The sequence below is a fragment of the Pectinophora gossypiella genome, chromosome 19 (genome assembly GCF_024362695.1).
Source record: "Pectinophora gossypiella chromosome 19, ilPecGoss1.1, whole genome shotgun sequence".
In the NCBI taxonomy this organism is placed as follows: Eukaryota; Metazoa; Arthropoda; class Insecta; order Lepidoptera; family Gelechiidae; genus Pectinophora; species Pectinophora gossypiella.
This window is the reverse complement of record NC_065422.1, coordinates 4,207,803-4,224,405: the sequence shown is the minus strand read 5'-3', so window position 1 is coordinate 4,224,405 and position 16,603 is coordinate 4,207,803.

Here is a 16,603-nt window from a genome sequence, read left to right as displayed (position 1 = left end):
CAATAAAGCTGGCCTGACGAATTGAGTGTGTAGTTATGAATCGAGTCTTCCGTATTTGGCGCTTTGCGTCGAGATCTTGTAAACGCTTCTCTTCAAAAATAAATAAAAAAATATATAATAATAAATATGTTTGACTTTTATACTCGTATCATAGAACATAGACTAATACTATGAATAGAATGGTAACTCAACGCCCCGCACCAATTCGTATCGGCCGTCACCCTCACCCTCTGTTGGTCTTATTTTAGTCTTAAGTAACCGTAAGCCGCTAAGGAGTAAGGGGACGAATGAACTGTCTCTCACTCACACTTCATCATCTCCCTAGCACTATCCCATTTTTCATAGGGTCCGCTAACCTAACCTAAAGATTTGACAGGTCCAGTTTTTTACAGAAGCGACCGCCTGTCTTACCTTCCAACCCGCGAAGGGATAACCAGCCCAATACAGGTTAGGTCACATACCTCCGAAAACGCATTTCTTGGGAATGTATTCACCGCTGAGCATGACGTGATAGTCATTTATGATCCAAACATGAATTTGAAAACAAATTCGACATGTGCTGGATTCGAACCTGAGACCTTAAAGTGAGAGGCCAGTTGGACTTCCACGGCTCTTATACTTGTTTGTATACTCTTTATAGTTTTCTAAATACAAAGGCAAAACTTACACATAATATTTACTAGTGGCAAGATAATTGGACACTTAATAAAACACGTCGAATTTTTTAAAAACATCATAGACGGGAAGCTACAAAGAAAGAAAGGAAGGGGAAGACCAAGAAGAGCTTACATGGAACAGATTAAGAGAAGGCGAACGTCGTGTCTTATAAGGAGGTGAAGGAATTGGTCTTTGATAGACAAGAATGGAGAATGCTACACCGACAAGAGACACACTTATAACACTCGCACTTATAACATCAAAAACCTACAACTAAATTCCAAACACAATAAATTTTATTTTCTTGCCAACATAATATTTAAATGCGTATTGCAAAGTCATGCCTGCCCTGCGAGGGACAAGTCCACATTGTCATTTAAATGATGCGACCCTCAGACAAGCAATTTAAATAATAATCAACAAACTGCATGTTACAGTCGATTTATGTGTGTATGGCTTGGATTTATGGGTCCACAAAATGTATTGTGTAACTTTAAAATTTTGCTAGCGACATCTTATTCAAAAATAATTTGCCGTTACTAAGTAATATTATACAAAACGTCTAGTTCTGTACAATTAGTGATTATATTTCAATATATCTACAAAAAGAAGAGAATTATATCTGAAATTATCCATCAACTTCATCACCCTAACCTTAACGCGTTTTTCACAGGGTACGCTTAGCTAATCTAAAGATTTGTCAGCTCCAGCTTTTTATAGAAGCGACTGCTTGTCTGACCTTCCAACACGAGAAGGGAAACCCCTCCAATTAGTACAGATTAGGTTATGTATCCACATATGCATTAGCCGAAACCCATTTCACGGGAACGTAGGTTTCTTCACAATGTTTGACTTCAGCATGGAGCACAATCTAGAAAGAACACAACCCTCTTTTACAACACGCTCGCTATGATAAGCATTATTATTGTCCATTATTATTGTCCCTGACACCAGAGTTGATGAGGCTAGTATTCCACCTCACAATCCACACGATAAGAAGAAGATTGTCCATCTTCTTCTATCGTATGGGTTGTAAGGTGGAGTACTAGCCCCATCAACCCTGGTGTCAGGGTTACTATTGAGCTGCCAAAGGCCCCTGACATTGCTCATATGACGACTACTTACTTAGTATCCGGGACCAGGCTTAACGTGCCTTCCGAAGCACGGATCATCTTACTTTCGGACAATCTGGTGATCAGCCAGTAATGTTCTTACCAAACTAGGGACCATAAAGTAATTTTTGTGATATGTCCCTAGCGGAATTCGAACGCGGGACCTCCGGATCGTGAGCCCAGCGCTCAACCACTGGACCACGGAGGTCGTTCCATTTATTTATTCATTAGGATAACAAAACCTCAGCTAAATACTTAATAATAAACACAGAGATTATCCCAATGCGACAATAAAAACACGACAATATAATAAGTGATATACACTCGAAATAATACGACACCGCATATTTATCATTCATTTTAAACGGCCATCATAAAACGAAAGAACAAAATAGGCCCCCTTTTAAATGTGTCAAGTATTATAACGCAATTCAAAATATGTATTTTATATCACTATGAACGATATGACAGATCGCTAGGCGTTGCGAATTCATTTCACAGAAATACCAAGTTATCTTTACATTTAAGTAACCAATAACCCCATAAAATTAATACTGAAAATTCCGTTATCAACTGCAATATAATCTTGGTCGATAGTGCGTTAGCGCAAAGTTAAATTTGCAGTCACAATGTTAAAAGTTTAGTAGAATTTGTATGTGAGTTTTATATTCGCGGCTGCATGTAACGTTTGTCGCATGAGTATTATATTTTATTGTATTTTTAACACCTCACCCTTCGAAGGGTCGGGGTAGTTGGCACCCTACTGATTAGCGTTCTTAATCTGCGAGGGATGTTTGGATGGTGTTATACAGAAGGTGAGGTCAGATGTAATATTATAATATTAGGTGAGGTTAGCTATAAAATAAAAATTTTTATACATAAAAATATCTTTTCATAAATGTCACAAATACCTATTGCACAAATACAAAAAACGTATTGAATACGTAATTAAATGACATTATTTATTTCTGTACATAGTATGTAGGTTACAAACAGCTGTTACTGTTAATTGAGTACCACCAAATACCTTTGCAGTCATACACACAGATTTTTTAAAAACGAATTATGATATTTTGTTATGATTACTGCGACAGAGCTGCAGAGTACTGCGGGGCGGAAGGCAAGAGGGAAACCACTGCCCTAATTTTCCCTAAAAAGTAGCATGGAAAATGCTGCACCGACAAGAGCGTGGCTCTTAAATTGATGATGATGATGTTATGATTGTCTTACTTGGTCACATATACATGTTATATATCGAGGGTTGAAAGGCAAATGGGTTTAAGCGACATTTTGTGAACTTTACAGGAGAGCCATTTAAAGTTTTATTTTTTCGAAAAAAATTCATATAAAAAAAACTACTGAATCAAAAGTGTTCAAAATGCTAAGAATTATTTTAAATTAAACGTTGCACAATTCTGTATATATTTGGTTCGAAAAACACATCAGTTATAGATTTTAGAAGTCGCTTAATACAAAATGCCTCAATTGAACTAAATTACAGTTGAAAGAAAAACGGTTGATATCCACTAGAGCCAAATATTGGCTAAAAGCAAAATGCTTTAAGAGACCTCTCACTTATTAGTTTGACTAAAGCTAAATGAGTTAAACGACTTCTTAAAAAAAGAAGACTAGAGGCAAATCAGCTTAACCTCCATAAAAGGTTATATGACAGGGAAGGAAAATATCTTAAGTGACCATCCGCTACTAATTTCAATTGTATGAAATCCAAATATTAGTAAGATCGGAAATAAAGTCGGTCCTTAAGCCGTTTTTCCTGGGAGAGATTTTAGTCGGGCAAGGCATTTACAGATATTTGTACCTTACAATATTAGGGAAAATCACGGCGGATATAATGAGTAAATCGATTTAATTAAGAAACAGGATCTAGAATATAACCATAAAGATTGTTACAAATGCTTAATTCGACTTTTTAAGTATATGGTAAACCGCGTATGATGGCGGATGACAGATGACTGTCACCAACTGAATGCGGGCAATAAAAGAAACAAATAGCTTTGAAAAAGTCTTAATATGCTTATACTCTGTGCTGAGTTTAATCTCACTATCACAACCTGTTTCCGATTTACTGAAAAATTTAAGACCACGTGGCTGGATGCAAGTTCCAAGTACTGGCTCCTACTAGATGGTACGCGGTACTAGGACAGACTGCAGTGAAGTACTGATTGCTCTCATATTAAGAGGCGGCCAGGGGTGGGTAGATCAGCGACTTGTTTGATCAAAATTTCTGTTACATTTGCGCCTAAAACCTCCACTTCGAGCTGGCCATAAGATACCGTCGAAGTTGACAAACAATAACAGAACTCGATCATGCTTTTAAAGCCGAGATACGTCGGACATCGCAGCAGACACATCTGTCGATGAGATAATATAGATGATAATAATAATAAATAGATGGTGTTCCTTTGCCGAGCATTTTTATAGCTGTGCTCTGCTCTACCGAAGATATTGGTTGGTAAACCAGACCGCAAAACTAAGATTGGTGCGATGGTTCTAACGTGAAAATCAGCTCGTGGGGAACTACAGGCGGGCTTTTCTGTCACCATATGTCTCAAAAACAAATGCCAGGTGGAATAAGCTTGTGAAATTCAGCTCTATGCTGATTCCTATCAATCCAGTTCCGGTAGATTTTCGACAGCTTCAAGACTGTTTTCGGCCACAAACTTTGAAGAGAGTTTCAATCTACAACAAGGAAAAGACCCAACGCCTCACTGATCAGAAAGACTTATTAGCAGCGCTTTGGACACATTTTAACGATGTCTTAAATCCCAATAGTAATCCCAATAGTGACTTGTTTGTTACAACATATCGGTCGAGTTTGTTACAACAAGGTCGGGGGTTTCGCTTAAGATCTAGCGGCACCCCCGACCTTTGAAGAACTTCTTACTGCGCTAAGAAGGATGACGAATACCAACACATCAAAAATACCATCTGAACTGTATAATATGCCTACACATTAATAACTGGTTATACAAACTCATCCTGAAGATATGGGAGTCAGCTGCTGGAATGATTTTAGCCTTCTTCCTCTTTGCGAGTCGATGGCGATCGATATTAAATTTTAGCCTTAACGTTATTCTATCCCGTGATGCAGAAAAGGTACTTCCGGAAACCCAATGATGATTTTGTCCGGACAGAGATATGGGGGTACGGTTTTGTTATTAAACAGATTCAGGCCAAAAGGCTTGAACAACATCGGCCTTTGTTATGTGTTGCGTGAGGCTTCACGCGGCTTGTGGATTGCTCTAAAGAAAACAGATTGTCCTGAAAAGTTATGACTTATCCTGATACGACAATATCATGACGACATGATGACGACAGTTTGATTTCAGAACAGAACTTTCAGAACTTTTCAGAGCTATTCGTCGTTACCTACGGCGCGAAACAAGGCTATGTCATAACACATGGAGCCATGGTTCCTAGTCTATTTTCTTTATATATCGCTTCTGTATCACGCATAAGTGGGATACTCTGTGGAATTGTTATTTATAGCTTAATTGAAATTAAGGCTAAAATGAATAAGATCATTTTTGATCTCTCACGTCTCACATCTATGCGTCAGTTAACCAAACTGGCCGAGGAATGGCCGATTCAATTAAGTCGTACACCAGAATATTTATAGTTTTGTGCAAAACCCTTTTAAAATAACCATCCAGAGGATGCTCCGGGGATGTAGCTTCTTCCAATGTTGCTTTAAATGGCGCTGAGCTGGAGGAAGTTTCAAAATTAAAATATTTGGGTTCTCAAATATGAAATGACTCCAAAGTCATCGAAGTTGCCAGCCCGGATAACAGGTGCGGTGGCAGCCTTTGGAAAACTTAAAATATTAGTGTACAAAGTCTCAGCGGCGTACTTGATACGTAACACTTTAAATGTCTAAGGTCCATCCTTCGCATAAAGCGGCAAGATGGTTTTCCAATAACAGAAGTATTACGTCGTTCTGGCATATTCGGAATAGAAGCTCTCATCATAAAACATCACCTACGATGGTGCGGTCACGTCATGCGAATGGATGACAGAAAGGTTTTCTATTTCGAGGTGTCTAGAAGAAACTGTAAACAAGGTGGACAATACCTGCGGTACAAAGACGTACTCAAGCGCAACCATGTGGCTTTCAACATGCCAACTGATAGTTGGGATGAGTGTGTCTGAACCTGGAATAGCGCGTGATATAGTCCTCGAAAATCTTAGTCCAAGACGCCAAATACGGAAAACTCAACGGAAACCTTCCTACAATTACACGGTAAACTCGGCTGGCCAGCTTGATTGTATGCCATGTTACCAGATCTTCAATTCGAAGTTCGGTTCCGCTAGCCACGTCAAAGTCTACCACAACAACGACTTGGGATAGACACAAATAGAAGTCACCGTCAACGGATACGGCTTGGGTGACATGATGACACGCACACTCCCGGTCTTCCCAATCGTAATTTTTAGCTGTGCGAACCGCCCAACCAGGACCTGCCCATACTTATTTTGATATGTTGAAGTGATGCGGGCACAAGGTTTCATACAAAATTGACTGAAATGTTAACATTATTTCTTTTTTGTTTTGGAAAAACGTTTTAAGTCCTTTCAAAAGAAAATGATAGTTGTTTTATACGACAAAAAATTTAAAAAAATGTAGCATAAATAGCTGAAGTCAAATTCTATGAATATTTTCGGTAAAGGCAAAACAGTTCAAGTACCAATTTTACTTTTAAACTGTCGAAGGCAAAACGGTTGAAGCGACAATATTTATAAAATCTGGATTAAAGCAAAAAGATTTAAGCGCCAAATCTATTTTCGTTTCGTCTAAGGACAAATGATTTAACCGACTTATCTATAACAAAACACTGTCAGGGAAAACGCTTTAACAGACTTCAAATCATGAAAATGAAAAGACATAACAGCTTATGTGACCGACTCATATCCCGGAATACGACTGATTTGCCACCCGCCCAGAATTTTGTGCATTTTTTTGTCGGTTAAAACACGGGTTTTTAAAAATGTACCCAAAGTGCTAATTGGTTGAAGCGCCAAAAAGTAGCTTCGATTGATCTGAAACCAAGATCAGTCGACGCGGAAAAAATCGCTGATTCCGAATATATATATAAGTCAGTTTCGTCCAAAATGTCGCTTAAACCCATTTGGCTTTCAACCCTCGATATCTTTAGCTACTTTATGAAAACAATATGCTCCTTTGCCGTTAATTTTTATTTTATTTTTATGCATAAGATATCCAACAGTAAAGTTTAAGTATCTAAATTACATAGTGTATTAAAATAAAACAATAAAAAACTTATTAAATGAAGTGTGCAAACGAGTTCACTCTTACATAACCCCATTCAGTTATTCAATAATATTTCGCATGTTTATTTAACATCTTAAACTACAGCTTAATGAACTACTAGGGTTACAAGCCTGTTTGCTAACATATTCATCTTGTTATGTTACTGACAATTGTCTAATATTTAGTATTGTACAAGTTGTATAACTGTATTTACAGATTTTATTATTATGTGTAAAGAAACGTGGACAGACATAACGAAGAGAAATGTGTTGCTAGCGGCCCCGACAAACAACAATTAAACAACAACAACAACTCTCTCTTTCTCTCTCTCTCTCTCTCTCTCTCTCTCTCTTTCCTTGGCTTTTATTATTCCCATCTGGGGCCTGTTTTATAAAACTTACAATTGTAAATTACAATGACAATTTGGTGTTCATTACGTAGCTAACATGAAACTCCAAAATATTCGTGATCACATACTCCGCAATGTACATCAAACTGTCATTGTAATTTACAATTGTAAGTTTTATTAAATAGGCCCCTGATGGTGGGGTCTGCCTTCTGCGTACTTCTTTTCCACTTCGCTCTATCAGACGTGTCGTTCTCGGAGACATTGCACATTGTATGCGCAGGTCCTTTTTGACCACATCCGCCTATGTTATTTTTGACAACAACAACAACAATTTAATTTTAAGTTACACCCGTCACATTCTTATCTGCCGGAAAGGAAAGGGACGGATGATTACAGGCAATAAAATTAGATAGTGTGTACAGTCATGAGCAATATAATGTACCCACTTTAGGACTCTTGTCGCACTAACATATTTGACATTTAGTGAGACTTACAGTTCAATTTGTCAAAAAAGTTAATGTGACATGGTACCAAAGTGTATACATATTAATGCTCGTGACCGTACTGGAATCAGCACCATTAATAGGCTGAATAGGTGAAGGATTGGGAACAAGAGAGGAATGGCGATTACTCCACCGACAAGAGCGCAGCATTAAATAAAGAGAGACAGAATAGGCTAGATCAAATCAAATCAAATCAAATATACTTTATACAAAGACAACCCTAGATGACAACCCTAGTCAGACGACTTCAAAACGATTCATTAAATTTTATTTTACACGATGACGTCATCAATAAATGTGGCCAATCGTCATTGTGACGTAATTCGAAAATAGAATAGTAATAAGACAAATTTTATTATATTTTTATATTAACTGCCATTTCTAGATCATCATTTTCTAATTTACTTACCTAGTCAACTACCCTTTCATTTATGAATATATCAACACGTTAATTAATAGATAATTAATTAAATATAACAAGAAATATTTTTAAATGAAACCTATTTTGACATGATAAATAAATATCGTTTGGAATGACTTAATAAACATTCCTGATAACGTAAGTATGGATATATTTATATCCACCTAGAGGTGATTGATGACATTTTTGATTCAGAACCCCGATACCAACCCCGCCGGCGTGGTGGTCAATTTCCCTCATTCAGCGCTTATCGCTATCGACGCCCTAAGATCGATTAATGCTTTCAAATATTCTTCCCGACCCGAGGTTCGCGCCCAACTACGCAACCTCAGGCTTGTTGTCTTAAATTTTGTACCGGGTGAGAGCCCTCAGCACTCCCCATTTGTTCGGCCAAGTAGTTAATGCCATCTGCGGCAACACTACAATAAGTCACGTCAAAAAAAGACTAGTTTTTATCACCTTCAGCGCAAATTTTCTACTAAATATATTAATACTACAAAGTACCAATACGGCTAACCATCCACTAAACACTTTTGTCCCCTAGTTTTGTTGATAACTAGTAGATAAGTAGAGGTTACAGGCTCTTCAATAAAAATATCCCAACTAATACCTATATAAGTATCTCATTAATCTCCAAACTATTGTCTCTGTCTACCCCCGTCGGTGCGCACGCGCCATTGCTCGTCGGATGTGACGTCACGGCACAATGGATGGGCCCCACTTCCGACGCGCGCGCCACTTCCGGCGGAACTAATGTCGCGGAAATATCCGAATGCAATTTAAGGGATATTTGGAAAATATTGCGGTTAATGACTATGGGGTAAATTGTGTCTGTATAGTTTCATACAAACACACACACACATATATACACACAATATATATATGTATCATCAAATTCCAATTCAAATTCTTTATTCAGTAGCTAACACAGTTACACTTTGAATCGTCATTTTTTACATAAGGAACGTCTCATTCGTCTAAAACTACTGCAGCTCACAACCTATATAAACACAAAGCATAATAAATACTAACAATTCTTCATCATGCTTGAAAACATCGTGAGGGAACCCACATTCCCGAGAAATGCATTTTCGGAGGTATGTCACCTACCCTGTATGGGGCTGGTTATCCCTTCGCGGGTAGGAAGGTCAGACAGGCAGTCGCTTCTGTAAAAAACTGGACCTGTCAAATCTTCAGGTTAGGTAAGCGAACTTGGAAAAACGGGATAATGCTAGGGGGATGATCCTTCATCATGTTACTATTCAAAAAGACGACACGGCTTAGCCGATTAGTCTCAGCTGCGTTCAATACAAAATTCCAATTGTAAAAACCGCTGATTGGCCACGCACCGAACATGTGTACGTTTACCCACGACAAGTGTACTGACGTCATTGTTTGGTTATAACGGCCTCTGTGGTCCAGTGATTGAGCTCTGGGCTCACAATCCGGAGGTTCCGTGTTCGAATCCCATTGAACATATGATGTGAATTAAGCATACAGTAATAGTGTGAATTAAGCATACATGACCCATGTCAGGGGCCTTTGGAGGCTCAATAATAACCCTAACACCAGGGTTGATGAGGCTGGTATTCCACCTCACAACCCACACGATAGAAGAAGAAGCATGAATTTAAGAGTAAAGGTATGTAGTTTACAAAGACATAAATTGAAAATTGTACAGTGACACGAGGTTCTCTCAATATCTTACGCTAAAGGAGAAATTAATAAAGAACTTTCAAACTCAAAGAACATTGATTTAATTAAGTCCAAACTGGATAAACCTGCAACCTCACGTGACTCAAGCAAGTAATTACCTAATGTCGCGGTAAATCTACGATAAACCACATTGATAAAAAGCTTGCAAATTGCAAACGATCGGACTGTAATGAGAATTGCGGTTATTGCAAAAGAAACCGCTTTTTTGACCTAGAAGAACGTACATTGACCAAATTGGAGATGTCCTTAGAAAAGGTTCAGTACAGACTCTGAACCGACGTGCGTGTACGAAACGATTGATGAATGTATAGGAAGCAGGAAAAGTCTATGTCAGGATCAAAGCAAATGGAATTCGATAGTCTCTACTTACCTGGGTGGTAAATAGGCGTGAGTTTATATGTAAAACGCTATTTTATCACAATTATTTAAGAGAAATGTAATGAAAAATATTTACGAGGGAGAGTAAAACGATTGAACATAGACTATTGCGGTGAATGAATTTAAAAATAATAATACGTCATAAACGAACGTCCCTCTGTCTTTTTGACGCTCTCTAGCGGAATATGAATTTTGGTCGTACGCTGAATTTTGTAGGTATTGGTGTGCGTATCCATTGCCACATTGGAAATGAGAAAAAATAATGTAAGAGTTACTAACTCATTGAAAAAGGAGACAGAAATTGTGAATAAAAGCAAATGTTTCAAAATACGAAGACACGCTCCCGAGAAAATTGTTTCGGAGGTATGAAACCTAACCTGTATTAGGCTGGTCTTCCCATCGGCTTCGAAGCAGACAGCCGCTTCTGTAAAGAACCTGCCAAATCTTCAGCTTAGATAAGCGGATCCTGTGTGAGACGGAGTAAAGCTAGGGAGATGGGGTGGGTTTTAAAAGACTAAGTATTTTAAAAAGTTATGCCGACTTAACGCACTGAAAACAGCTGGTTGTAGGTGCTACAAATTATACCTAAGTCAATTTACTTTATTAACAAATCTGTCTTTTCTTAAAAATGGCATTATGAGGAACTTTCCAGGGTACGTTCCTTAAAATAGATGGCGCTGTTCAGTTCTTCGTTTAACCTTCTAATTTCATGAATAACAGACATATACATATATACATCATTCATCTTTGTTTTTGGCTATATGATTATTTTATTACCACCATCACCAGCCCATTAACGTCCCCACTGCTGGGGCACGGGCCTTCCCTATGGATGGATAGGGAGATCAGGCCTTAAACCATCACGCGGGCCCAGTGCGGATTGATGGTTATTAACGACTGCTAATGCAGCCGGGACCAACAGCTTAACGTGCCTTCCGAAGCACGGAGGAGCTAGAGATGAAAACTTTTTTTTGTGGTCACCCATCCTACGACCGGCCTTTGCGAAAGTTGCTTAACTTCAACAATCGCAGACCGAGCGCGTTTACCGCTGCGCCACCGAGCTCCTCAATTATACGTATAATTCCGAGCTATTTTATTACACCCAGGCACAATTACATCTTCCCCCATTATTATTCTGATCAAAATAAAGAGAAGCTATATAGGTAGCAACGTAATTCTATACATAATGTGATCCAAAAATCAAACAACAATTATTTTTATATAATTGATTCTGCTATTACATTGTATTTTGGTGGAAAGTCCCTTATTGTCTACCGCAGAATGCAAGTCTTTATGTGACAACAGCTAATGATAACGATGAAAAAAAAATCAGTTACACAACAGTCAACGGTGAATAAAGAGACACAATCAATGAAATCCCTTCTGAACAATGAAAACAGTCCCCAAAATTCAATGCCCATATTCACGCGTGAATTTAAATCTCGCCTCCGGTGTTAGACTTGGTGATTTGTGGTTATTTACCGCGGTTGTTAAGTTTCCATTCGGCGTGCTCATTCGTGCGATTCGCGATTCCAATGCGAATTCCGTTTTTAATTTCCAGAATAGACCTGTATTGTATTGTAACGTGGATTGTGTTGCAACAATAGCAGCCATTTTGCTGGAAATATTTTTTGAATCAAAATTTTCGGTTGGATTGGCTGTGTAGGTGTGAATAAAAGAGTTCTTTGTGTTTTGGTGATTACGTCAGATGATTAGATAGTTGACGCCCTCTGTGGTCCAGTGGTTGAGCGTTGGGCTCACGAATCCGGGGGTTCCGGGTTCGAATCCCAGTGGAGACATATTATGATATGAATCAAGCATGAATCTAAGAGTAACGGAATGTCGTTTAAAACGAGATAAATTGCAAATTATACACGTGAGTTGTTATTTGTTGAGACAAAGGAATTAGCAGCGATCATCATTTGAGTTGTCTAGTTTTTCGATTCAAAATATCATTATAAATTAAATCGGATGACTATATTATGCGGTCACTTCATTGAACGAATCATTCAAAAGTATTTGAGTATATTTTTTACGCAGAACTCTACACACAGAGTATTTTTTTAAAAATACACAAATCAAATAATCACTCACTTATTTACCAAACTTTCTGCATAACTAATCCAACCCCATCATAATTCTATTGTAAAAATAATTCGCCTTCCAAATTCAATCTTATTGGTAATCCAATTTCGGAGTTGGCAAGACAATTCGAAGGTTCTTGGAAAATATTCTGGAGAGAGAAAACCGGGGGTATTTGGCAAAAAACCCTTTTGTCCAAACAGCGTGGAGCAAACGTCACTACCCCTTCTTGACGTCCTCATTGCGAATTCAGTCTGCACTCTTGTGGGTTACGCACTGGATTTGGGAAACGACGCGGGTTTGGGACGTTAGGTAAAGTAGGTACTAAGATGTTGGACAACTGGCCCAAAGGCCATAATTTCTTAGAGCATATTGTCCCCCAACCTTATAAAATAGTTAAAAGTGGTTATAGGTTTTGAAGCGGAATGTCAGTCGAAAATTTCGTAGGTATAAAAAAGGAATATAAAAGGTACGAGTAACTTGTTGCCTACTAGGCAAGCAAGCTGCATCAGATGGGTGAGAGACCTTATGGCGGTATGGTTTTTGGTGCGTTAGCAACAAATTTGCATACATTGTCTTAGAATTTGTTTTAAAATATTAATCCTAGTTTATGATTTATGAATCATTTGATTACATGACGCCTCCACATAATCAATGTATTCTTTATCTTTCTGTTCAGCATGTGATCCCAATTATTAAGTTCCTATCTGTAAATTTTCAGGTTTCTCCCTCACTAGTTAGACCATCGACATGGTCTTCTAAAAACCGTTCACCATATTTTGATAGTCATTCTTTGTCTTCTTCAAGACTATTCGTCCATATGCGGTCTTCAGTCATATGAATTAGTTGACCTGTGCTGTCCACCTTTAGTCTCTTTATGTTTTTAATCCATGAAGTTTTTCTTCTACCTGTTCCTCTCTTTCCTTCAATTTTGCCCTCGATAATTACTTTCAACAAGTTCTAAATAGTCATTCAGCGACAAATAAAATTATATAAAAAACCGCAGCGTTTATCCATGTCAGTGTGTATCACAATAAAATTTGCATAGCGCGCCTCAAGACCCGGCAGAGTTTAAATCTGGTAAATTTAGTAAATCTAGGCTCGCAGTCAACGGGCCAGACGACGCCTGTCAAAGAGGAACCTTTAGAACTGCCGCTGACATTAGACATTAGGGTGACTCATATAATATGCCTACATGTATAAATATCAATAAAACCATGGATAGGGCTTGGTTCACCACTAGCTACTGTTAGATAGAAAAGAATCGCTCGGCCTAATCTCGACTATGCTAACGAACGTCACAACACTCTTACCGCGCCTTGACGCTATTATTAAATGTTATACCTATTAAATGACAATTAATCACTAATTGGGTAGTTTCCTTGGTCAAAGATAGATTATGAAATTCTTCTTACTAAATAAAGACAAATCAAAAAGTGACAAAAAATATATTTTTCAATTTAACTTATTTATATGAATTTGAATAAAGAAATCCGTAATTATAAATGCGACATTTGGTCACGTTTTTCTATGACGTCATAGGTCGATTTTTCATATAAATTCCATAGTAATTTCGTGTTTTGACGTTTAGTAAAAAGTAACTGATTTGATTAGTAGGTAACTAGCCAAATTATTTGAAAAATTGTAGTACTTACTGCCAACATAAACTTCGCGCTGCAAAGACTTGTCGCTTCTACAAGTTAGCTCTTTGCAACAGCTTTAGCATTATACCTGAATATTTGTTCTCTTCAGAGACTAAGTAAATTGATTTGCGAAGTCAATTCGATTTTGACGAGACAACATTTGACGCTGGTCTGATTTTAGTACCTACTTTGATTTCGTCTTTTCTTTTGCTTTTTATCATAAGGTAATATGAATAGGCTTCTATGCTAGACTGTGGTCCTGTGGTTTACCGGCTTGTACTCAAATAGGGAGTTGAACCCCAATACCGGACTAGCATCAATGATTTATAAATTTATCTTATGTGCAGTTTTCACTACACAGTTGGCTCGACCATTATAGACGGCGATACGGCTTACCACCTATCACGTTGATCTAACAGAAAGCTCGGTGAGGTGTGGCTATTTAGTTCATCTTGCGATGGATGTGCCTCTGACTAGCCCAATTGGGATATAGTTGCGAGTTTATGTTATGGAATATAAATCATATGACTCATTCAGCTGCTTACCTGGACATGGCTTAAGCACCACATTTAATATAATTTCGCCACCACTTCTGACATTCATCGCTTGATAAACCAAGTAAGCCTCACCGAACCAAGAACCGCATGTGTATTTCAAACTTTATTGACTATTTTACATGAGCAATTAGCACCCACAATTCTTTCTCTCTTAGCTTTAAGTTAACTATGTATTATAGCACCTAATGTTATAAAGTGAACTCCACTCCCAGAGTAAAACCGAGCAATAGGGTATTTGACTGGTTCAAGAAATAGAAGCCAGTCTAAGATGATCAAAAATCAATCATCTCATTTTACTTTTGGAATTATTTTCGAGTTTTACTTATGAATTAGGAAACAATAAGTAGAAATAGAAGAAGATGACGTCATAGGACAGTATTTTCATACAAACTCGAAAGTAAATTTTCGTTTTGAAGTTTCATAAAAAAAGAAAGAAAGAAAATATTTATTCGGCATACTTAACACTAATTAACAAAAAAAATAATAATAATTATACATAGTGTCGAAACGGCTTCAACTCAGCAAATGTCACGGCCTAGCTGTAGCAAGACTATGACGCTGATTTAAAAAATATATGTCATTTGACTAACCTGTCTACTTGCCTATCAGTTGATTGGGGTTTCGATACATTTATTCTTCTTCTGACTTCTATGAGTACTTCTGTCATCGTACGGTTTGTCATATCCCTATTAGGACACACCAAAAGTGGCTGCAAGTTGTATTGTAATTACTTGTAGATCTGGTCACCCCATTAGGGGTAACAGGCATTCTCTTTACTTCCAGCAGATAAAAGGTTTTTACATACTTATTATAGTACCTACGCTAAAACAATTCACATACGAAATCACAAACCCAAAAACAAACAGTAACTGAAATTCAAATATTAATTTGCTCGTCTGAGTGTTGCCATACGTCACAAAGGCACGTTGTTTTTAAATAACAAAGAAATGTTGCCAGCGTACAGTGCTTTTTGAATTTTAATTTGTTTCCATTTTGTTTTTGTTACGTTTGTTATCTCCCACTGTATATTTGTTCTCGTATGATCATTAACGAAACATGAATCGTTTGATGCTGCAAATTGTATTCTTGATTTTATAACTCGTTTGCAATTCATCTTAAAGTTGGCCATTTTACGACTTTCCATAGAGAACTGTCAAAATGGGAAATTCATATTATGAATCGTATATAATGAATTGAAATATGAAAATCCATAAGTGGCCATTTTACTATTTGCAATTCAATTCATAAAAGGAACATAATTATTATGATTCGTCAAAACTTGGCCTCGTTATCCCCTCTGTTGTGTATTGTATATTTGAAAACTGCACCGTAATAAATAAATATACCTACCGTCTTATAGGAAACCACACACGTGCGCCTTTTTGAAAAATCCCACTCTGATGTGATTTTCTTGAACCAAAACTCGATATTTGCTATTTATTTCACACAAATAAACAGCCTATATACGTCCCACTGCTGGGCACAGACCTCCCCTCAATCAACCGGAGGGGGTATGGAGCATACTCCACCACGCTGCTCCACTGCGGGTTGGTGGAGGTGTTTTTACGGCTAATAGCCGGGATCAACGGCTTAACGTGCCCTCCGAAGCACGGAATCATTTTACTTACATAGCATGTTTTTTGTATAGGTACTAAGTATCAGTACTATTGCCTTAAGTATGCTATACCTAAATTCCGATTAAACACCATTGACGTCAAGTAAAAAACTGTTTCATTTAGGTATTACACCTAAAAAATCTGCACTCAGACATAAACATCTAAACTGTACATTCTAGACTTGTCTCATAATAATATCGGCGCGATATGAGAATGTAGACACCATGCTACACCCCGGACACTTCATACAAGCCACCTCGTATTACACAGACACTACAC